Source organism: Lepisosteus oculatus, chromosome 17 (assembly GCF_040954835.1).
Source record: "Lepisosteus oculatus isolate fLepOcu1 chromosome 17, fLepOcu1.hap2, whole genome shotgun sequence".
Classification (NCBI taxonomy): domain Eukaryota; kingdom Metazoa; phylum Chordata; class Actinopteri; order Semionotiformes; family Lepisosteidae; genus Lepisosteus; species Lepisosteus oculatus.
In genome coordinates this window covers 12819326-12828817 of record NC_090712.1, presented here as the reverse complement: position 1 = coordinate 12828817, position 9492 = coordinate 12819326, and positions in this window count along the sequence as shown.

Sequence of the window (9492 nt, the reverse complement as noted above, 5' to 3'; positions counted from 1 at the left end):
CACGTTTTGTATGTTTTTTTTTTGTTTGCTCTTTTTAGCTTCCATTCTCATGTGATTTACTCTGCTTTTCTTGTAAATCAGGTTTTTCCACCTACTGCACTGAGACCTGTGACGGTGTGGAATAAAAAAGTAGGGCACTTTTACCAAGTAAACAGCTGTTGCCAGTCAGTACATTCTCTGAAGGGAGTGACCAGGATATTTGCTTGCCTTTCAGTTAATGTTGAGACGGTCAAGCTTGCAGCTATATCACCCAGAACCCCGGAAGGTCAGCAGGTGTGAGCCTGGCCAGTACCTGGGTGGGAGACCTCCTGGCAGAGCTGTGGTCGCTTCTGGAAGAGGTGTTAGTGGGACCAGTAGGGAGAGCTCACCCTGCGGTCTGTGTGGGTCCTAATATACCGGTATATTGACGGGAACACTATGCTGTAAAACAAAGTCACTGTTGGGTGAGATGTAGAACTGAGGTCCTGACTCTCCGTGGAGAAATCACAGGGTGTTTCTTGAAAAGAGTAGGGGTGTAACCTGGTCCTGGTCAAATTTCCCATTGGCCTGTACCAATTATGATCTACTAATAATCCTCATCTATGAAATTGCTCTGTTCTCCCCACTGATAGCTGGTGTATAGTGAGCAGACTTTTTTTTTTCATTTTACATTTCCCACCTGTGGAATCTCCATTTATTTCTTTGCATCTCAGCTCAGATACAACTCCTGTACTACACATGGAGAATGAGAACAAGCTCCTCAGGGCACGAGCGGAAAGTTAGCAGTGATCAGAGCTGGGGTGCCTTTTGCACGGTGTCCCTGGAGGTGCCTGGGAAGTTGCTGGTATTGCTGCTTCTCTGACGAAATGCGAGGACAATGTGGTTACCTCATCCTAACCCTGCTCCAACAGGTGATACGGGAGAGATCCCAGACATTCAACAAGTAACATGTCCCACAACTCTTCGGTTTGTCTTATTAATTTCAGAAGAATGGCATTCGTCATTAGTTTGATCGAGCATTATAAGTTTAAAGTGAGTAGTGATGTGGCATGTACAGTATATAGATGTACTGTAATCTGCTTTAAATTCTGTGATTTTTCCCTACAAAATAAAAAAGGATAAGCTCATAAAATCCTGCAGCGGTAGGCGTTATATAATGAATATCGTCAAATAATCAGTTTTATATGATGAGAGAATGTGCAGATTAAAGTCGCTTTAGTTGTTTTTATAATTATTTTTTAATATTTTAGTATAATACAGCTGTGCTGTATTGGAAAAAGGGTTCCTCCAAGGCAGTTTTATACTCTTAATGCAATGTAGAAATAGATGTGATTTTACTTCTCACAAATTTTTAATAAATTCAGAAATACACAGTATGATCAATAAATTCCATCTGCAGTTTTTTTTCAACTGTTTCAAAGTCCTTCAATATCCAGAAGCTGTGAAATATTCATTTATACATATTCCAGCTGTCCACATGAGCGCTAAAATTGCATAAAAAAACTCCAGTTGTAAAATTTCTTAAAAGTTAAATCGGTGCACGCCATTAGCAAAAACGTACTGTGGATGTGAAATTACTAAAATATTATTGGTAAAAGTTATGACAATATTTCAAATGAAAAATAGTGTATAGAATCAGCCCAGATTAAATGTTGAGACAACATATTTCTGTCATTATTAAGCTCTGGTGGTGTTATAGAATTATGCCTGACCTGTGTGGTTTATCCATTGAATAACGCTCAGAAGCTGTAATGACAATGGGATCGCCATTAGAGGCCGCCAGTGAGGTGGTTTATACACTTCACAGTAAATAGTTAACTTGCAGTGTGTAATTGTATATAAATGAATTATTAAGTGTTTTGAAAGTGATTTGCACATGTGGGTTTGTGCATAAAAGGTGAGTCTTTCCTTCCCTGTTGTCAGTAGACAATGTGTGCTATTTGTCAATAGTGCTTAGTAGAGTAAGATATAGTAGGTAGAGGTGGAGTCAGATATACAGTAGGTAACCTATATATAGAGTAAACACACCTAGTAAGGGTGGGGGTAGCAAAGAGAAAAGACTTTTGTATGATTTCATTATTATATTCAATTCAACCTTTGATAAATACAGGACCCAGGAATTTCTGAGTTTATATGTTTGTTGAAGTGCTGTTGAAACAGCTATCCTAAAGGAGGGATCTGCCACACTTCTCAGGTAAAAAATCATGCGAAATTTAAAGAGCGGACTTGTTTAAGTCAAATGAAAACATTTAAAACACCAAATAAAATGAAATCAGCTGCTATCTTCCCTCTTGAACTTAAAATACATTTTTTTTTTCGGCAGTATCTTATTTCCTTATGAAGCTTGGCTCTCTACCTGTGGTAGTTCATTCACATCACTTACATTTACCCACAATGCCTTATATTTCGAAAGAAATGAACAGTATCGTGGACAGTTGATGGAAATATTCAGGTATTTTACAACAGTAACAATCCTGACTTAAACCCATATAAAATGTTGTAGTGTCCAGCATAAACTAAAGTCAGTAAACAAAGATAATTTGTAAAGTATTGGCCAAATTTACAGGTGGGTAAAACTTTCATTTTTCAACATGTCTTCCAGACTAGGCTTTCACCACTGCTTCACTAGGGCTTTGTAATAAAATGATATTGGCTGCTCTCTCAAGCCATTCCTGCACCACAACATGACCTTGTAATCATACTTTAACCTTGGAGAACTCCTTCAATTTTACCACACAATATGCAAATCTGCAGTACAAGATCCACACCGCAAGGTTCGTAAGCTCACTGTATATAGGCACTCTTCTTGTCCTGCTGCTCTATGTCCTTCTATAACTACAAGGGCTGCTTTCTTCCTCAGAGCAGCACCTGTGCTGAGGTCAGAAATTCAATGATGACCAAGGGGTCCAAATCAGGTTGCATGAATTGCTCAGGATAATTTATTATGAAGGCACCCATTATATATGTGTGAATAGGAAACAGTACTAAGTTGAGAAATTAAGTCTTCCCTGACTGTGAAGCACAAAATTTTCAAATTAACTTTATTTATTGACTTACCATGCATCTTGTCTTGTACCACTGTCATTGCGGACTTCCATTTCCTAATAAAAGACATCTGTGCCATATCACTTTAGTTATTGTGCCATCAGTTTGTTAACACATTTGTTTCATGACATTGCATTGCTAGTGGAAAACAGTGATGTTTCTGTCTGCAGCTCAATGTGGGCTGCTTGTCTTCTGTGCACTGCGGAGATAAATTAACAATTCCACCATTGTTTGTACACACCTAGCTTTGACAGTCACAGCTAGGGCCACAAGCTATTTCTATCAAGTTTTTATTTTGTCTTTGGCTAGTAGGTTGGTTAATTCATCAAGCTGTAATACATTTTAATATATTTTCAAATAGAAACATATATATACTTTATATGTGTTTGCACATGTCCCCCAAAAGCAGGAACAGCTTTAAATATCCCCACACTTCTCTGTCTCTAGCTAATTAAACAATACAACGCACAATGCTAAAAATACCACTCATTGTGCAATCACATATATCATTTCCCATTTAGTTTATCATTTAGTCCACTGTGAAAAATACCATATTTTATATTGAAAATATTATCACACATACCATGTAGAAGACAATACAGTTTATTAAGGAAAGTACCATTGAATTTCACACTGTAAACCCCTGTCATACCTCCGAGTACCACTCAATATAGCACTGAACACTGTCAAACCAACATTTAAGGTACTATTGTATATAGCATTGATAATGCCAAAGCACGGTATGAAGTACCATTGGAAAAAAATGTTACAAATGTTTAGGATTAATAGAGGTATTTAGGAATCACTGTGCCAATGCTTGTCTGAATTTGCATCTGTGACCTAGACCCTTGTAAAATTAGCAAGCTTTACAAATTTGAGGAAGATGCCAAAGTGTATTTGGAAATATCAAACTCTTTTGAGTCTTAAGTATATTAAAAAACTAGCAAACTAGCAAAACATAGAGATTTATACAGCTAGCAAGGTTGAAGATTATAATGTCAAGTGTGTGGTACTGAATTAGACCGGGTACCGAAAAGAGCTTAAGTGTTTGTGTTTGCTCGCCTGCACCTGTCTGTCTGTACTTGCATGCCATCGTACTCTTTTTTTACATGATAAAAAAGCAGCTGTAGATTAATGATTTTGTTCAAAACAATTACATTTACCTTGTTCGAACCTGAGACAAACGCCTTCTTTTTCTGTACTCTGAAAAAACAAATTCAATCGGGGTATTAACCAGAAACAGTTTAACATGACTATGATTAATAACTTCTTTCCACATTTTAATTAAAGGACTGTTCTTGTTCTGAAACAAGCAGGGAAATAAAAATTCCAATAGCCTTACATTTATTAATAGTGGTGTCAGACAATTTCAGCAATTGGGAACCATTGAAATATTTGTCTTTCTCTATCATTTTTATGCATGTTCTTTTTGTTGCCCTTTGTGTGATCTCCTATACTGGGCTATAACATCTTCTGCACTTATTCACACATCAGCATGCAGTAATGTATGTCTCTGATATAACAGGCTCTTTACAACACATCATATTTTCATTGTAAGATGCCTTTGTGAACCTAATAAATAATGTATAGTTGCAGACACAAGAATTGACACACTGTATCTGAAATATAGTTATTAAATAATTAAATGTTTTATTGTTCTTATTTTATTAATAACCTTCTACATTTATTAGGACCTCATTCATTCTGGCAAGATGTACTTAATGTACTTGAGTGAATTAATTACTTTAATAGATTAATAGATTCAACAGATTGGTAGGTAGAGTCTAGCATTTCTCATGACAACTATATAGATGTTAATGTTGAAAATAACTTAAATTATTTTAATTTCAACTGAGTATTGAACAAAAACTACATCGCGAATTTTTGAATAACAAATACTCAACCTGAGGGCTAGTGGTTTTGCTAGTGGCTGAATGGTACAGTTTTACAAAGGAACTGAAACAAATACTTCTGTTTAATGATGAAAAGCAAATTATTTCACAATTGTGGAGTTTTCCAGACTTTAATACAACTTTTTCTAGGCCTGGAACATTTTCTAGGCCTGGGCTAAAAGTCCCTCTTCTGTGAACTTGGTTGTAGAGGAACCTGCAGTTAGGATAGTGAACAGTGAGGGACTCAAGTTCAAAGTGTAAGAATGGCCAGAGCTATACAGTAAAATACACATTTTCTTGCAAATACCGGGACTGCATCACGTTTTTTCACCAGTGTTTTTGTCATACTCCACCGAGGATCAGGGGCTCTTGATCTAAGCAAGAGAAAGTGTTGTGGTAAGTAAAGCAGCAACACTGAGCCAAAATTGCTCCTGTTACCAAAGAGACATCTCTCAATACCTTTGCACTGTACCACCTAGGGGACACGAGGATGGATTTGTATCATACAAAATGCATATAGAAAAATTAAATGTGTTTGTCTTATTTGTCAACAAAGAAGTGCTTTTAAACAGTGCCATTTAGAAATATGCAGATGTCTTCTCTTGCAGTATTCATAATTAATGCCATTGAATATGGGCAGTAAAAACTAGGGCCTTCCTTTAATTAGCCAGAGTGCATCAGGTGAAAGTGGTTTATGTATTATTCAGCAGCTTTGTTCTCCCATTTGCTAACAAGCGTAGTCAATGGAGAGGCTCTCAAGCATTAACTGCCACACTATACACTCTTACACCCTTCAGGGTGTTGTAAGTGTATTTCTTTGAAATAATAGCGAAACATAAACCAGTAGCGTATTGTCATAGCTTTGCTGTGTGCCAGGTCAGTGTCACAGAGACAGAGCCTCTTTACACAGCTGCCTTTGGACTAAACTGTAACAGAAACAGGCCTGGTTGACAGGAGGCAGTGCTGTGGCAGCCATGGTAGAGTGTACCTCAAAACGCAGACATCGAGCCTCGAAGGGAATGTGCCTGCGAAAGTCTCTGATATATAAATCAATGTCTCACTTCTTAGTCCCTGGGTAATGTCTCTCGTGTTCTTGATGTCTTCATTCGCTCAGTCATTAATCAGCAGGATTTGGAAGAAACCTGTCTAGGAATGAGCATTCCAATATTTGTCTTCCTCAGTGATCTTTCATCATTCTTATTGGGGAGAAAACACAGTGATGGTTTCTCTTGGAGTTGCACAGCTGTAACCTTCTCAGTGAGCCTCAGTAGTAAAAGCCTGCTGGTTTCCCAGGATGGTCAGCCCCAGCCTCACTGTCAGGGCCGGAGTTGGAGGTTTTCAAAGGCTCCTGACAAAAACCTGGTATCCTAGTGAGTTTAGAAGAAAATCACACAGCAAATTCACCCCATCCACAGTGTAAACTTGAGACAATTTTAACTGTTTAGTGGAGTTAAAAACAGTAACTAACACGTAAGCAAAGTGTGCTTCTTCAGAAATAATTTTTAATCTTCAGCACTTCTTTTCCATTCAATCACCCAACTCAAATTGCTTTAAGACTGAATTACCAAACGATCCATTCACTGCTTGTCCTAGTGAGGGCTGAGACAAGTTCTGCACTAACTCAATTCTGCAAACTAAATGACGGCTCGTCTAAACAGCTTAACACCTTTTGTAAGAGGTATCTTTGTAATTTTAGACGGCTACAAGCAGAGAAAGATCCAAAGTGACACAATGAAAGACACTGTGAGTAGTAGTGATATTGAGACCAGCCCCAGCGTGACTGCATCCCTATTAACTGTAACATCAAAAGGACCTGGAAATAAGAAAATATGAGAAATAATTATTTCAGTGAAATGCCTGAAAAAGTAAATATCCCGAACACATTTTGTGTGCTTTTGTTCATTTCCCATTATTTAATGGAGGACATTGCACAAGAATAGTGAGCAGTGACACATTTACCTTAAAGAAAAGGAATGGAAAGAAATCTTAGCAATTGAAAAGAACAGAGGGGTTAATAAGCTATCAGAACCTTCTGTCAGATAGTTGTCCATGGCAACTGATGAGTCTGCAGAGGCTTTTGATATTCACTGGGCAGGAGTCACAATCTGCAGAGGAACCCGCATAGCACTGTTGCAGTTCCCCTTTCTTTTGAACCCAGCAAGAATAGTAGTTCAGGAAGCAATGCCTCAGCTAAGCTCACCCACCGTGCCTCCTGTGCTGATGTGTGGTGTTGTGCCAAGCCATCTAACTCATGTGTTAGTGACAAGAGTTAGAATTGTCATGTTCATCCTCCTTCAGCTACATTTCAGCACTGATGTTTTCAATAAGGCGCACCAGCTTTCGACCAATACGGTAAAACAGGGGTGTGAAGAGGCCTGACATGCATGATCAAAAAGACAAGAAAACAGCCTTATTTTAGAATGTCGGAGCTTTGTTTTTGAGGAGCTCTTTGATACTGTGCGACTGCAGCACAACAGTTTCCTGCCCTGTGCTGTGTGCAGCAATAAGGAAAACCCCTTAAGAAGAAAGAAACCTCAAGAAAGGTTACCAAAGAGATGGGACCCATTCAGCCTGGCCTGTCTGGTGGCTGGTGAGAATGAGCTTGAGTTGGGAACCACTGTCGTCAACATGGCTGCACAGCGTGTTCCAAACTCCCACAGCCCTGTGTAGAATCAACGCGTCCCCTTGTTCTCACTTGTAAATGTGCCTGCATTTAGCTTTCAGAGTGGTGTAGTGAGAATGTCAAGATGGCATATACTCGCTCTTAATCACTTCTTGTCAAAGGCGCAGCAGGTCCGCAGTGTATAAGAAAATCCCGAGAACGACTTAATGGATGTGTTCAAACCCTGCCCAGCCATGTGGAAGAGCATTTTCCATGTTTTAGTTTTACAGTAGAAATAAATGAAGAATCACTGTAATGCCCGAATGGTAAAAAAAAACCTAACATGGCTTGTGATGACACCACTGAGCTTTACTTTTTTCATTATTTGCTTTGTGTCAATGGCAGACGGCCTTTGACAGTGGCTTCGTTAGTTGTCACGTGCGTCTGTTAATCAGTGGGGGATGTTTGAACAGCACAACCTCCAAATGCTGGTTGTCCAGACATGCCCTAAATCCAATTATCTAACCCAAATTATTTAGTTTAGCGGAACTGCTGGTGGAGCCCACCCCGGCCTCTCCTTCAACCAACAGTCGCAATCCCGCAGGAGTGCAGCCCACCCCTCCCCCCACACACCGCCCTGGCAACTGCACCACGCCAACAGTTACCAGGCAACCAGACAGAGCCCCCGGCAGCGCAGTGGCGTGTGTATAAGGACAGCATGACAGCCAGGAGGATACACATTACTAACAGCTACAGGACAGGTCTGGGGGGATTTCCTTGTTGCTGATTAGTTTGGGGCTGTAATAATGCCCCAGACAGATGCAGATTATTAATCTTATGGTAGCCTATTAGCATTGATTCCAGATTTATCAATCGGGTACGGAGGCTCACACAGGTAAAGGTATGCATTATCTTTTCACACAGGTCACCAGTGCCCTCGCTGCACACTGTCAAGTGCAACGAATAAACACAAGGGCTACCTAACACTGATCCTACTAAACTTGTTTCTCTGGGTTTAAAATCTATGCAGGAAAGAGATACTAGCGGGATTCGTATTTTAGCTGGGTTCTGCACCCTAAGCCAGTCTCAGGTCTGCTGTGAGAGTCTTGGAGGGATAGGTGTGAATGGTCTTCTACAGAGGTCTTATTGGATAATTATATGATAAAAGCCTCTTGTTCCAGATTTGGTTCATGGATATGTGAGATAAGTCCATTATAAGTCCAGCAGAATAAGGTACCATTGCTTACGTGTTTTTGTCATACGGTCTTTTTGGTTCTATGGAGCTTGACCTGGGTTTCTTTGACATGGTCATGTAAGTAACAGCTTTTGAACAACACCTTAGTTTCACCTTAATAAATTGGAAAGTGAACAGTAGCACAACCAAATGATTTTGTTTGTGGGTAGCTTAACCAAAAAAAGGACTGACATCAAAGTCAGCTCGAATTGGGTACCAAAGGTATAGATTTTAGATCCTTCAGGAAATAGATTGATGAAGCTTGAATCTACTAGCTGGTACAGTGGCATTGCCACCCTATAGCTTGATCTAATCTGGAAGCTAAGCAAGGCTGGGAAGGATCAGTAGATTGAAAATCTTGTAAAGTGAACCAGATAGCTTCTATAAATGGTGCTGCTGAACCACTAGATGGTGTTCTTCTCTCTGGACCAGAATTGGCAAGCTAATACACCAGTACAATGAGTATGCTGATAGAACGGTAGTTCTTTGGAGGAGGCATTAAAGAGACTGCTTAGTTGTTAATAATTCTATAGCACTGTTTGTAAGAGCTAGTATTTTGATTGCTGTGCCCTGGTTAAATTGCTGCCTAGCCAGGCTTGCACAATACCTGTCTTGTCTGAAGTTCCCCCTTAATTCAGTTGGTGAAGAAATTTCTCACTTCTCCTCCCAATCTGCTATGTAGTGCAGATTCTGGCATGGAATAGTTGCTGTGTCACACAGTCTGAACTTTACTGGTGACT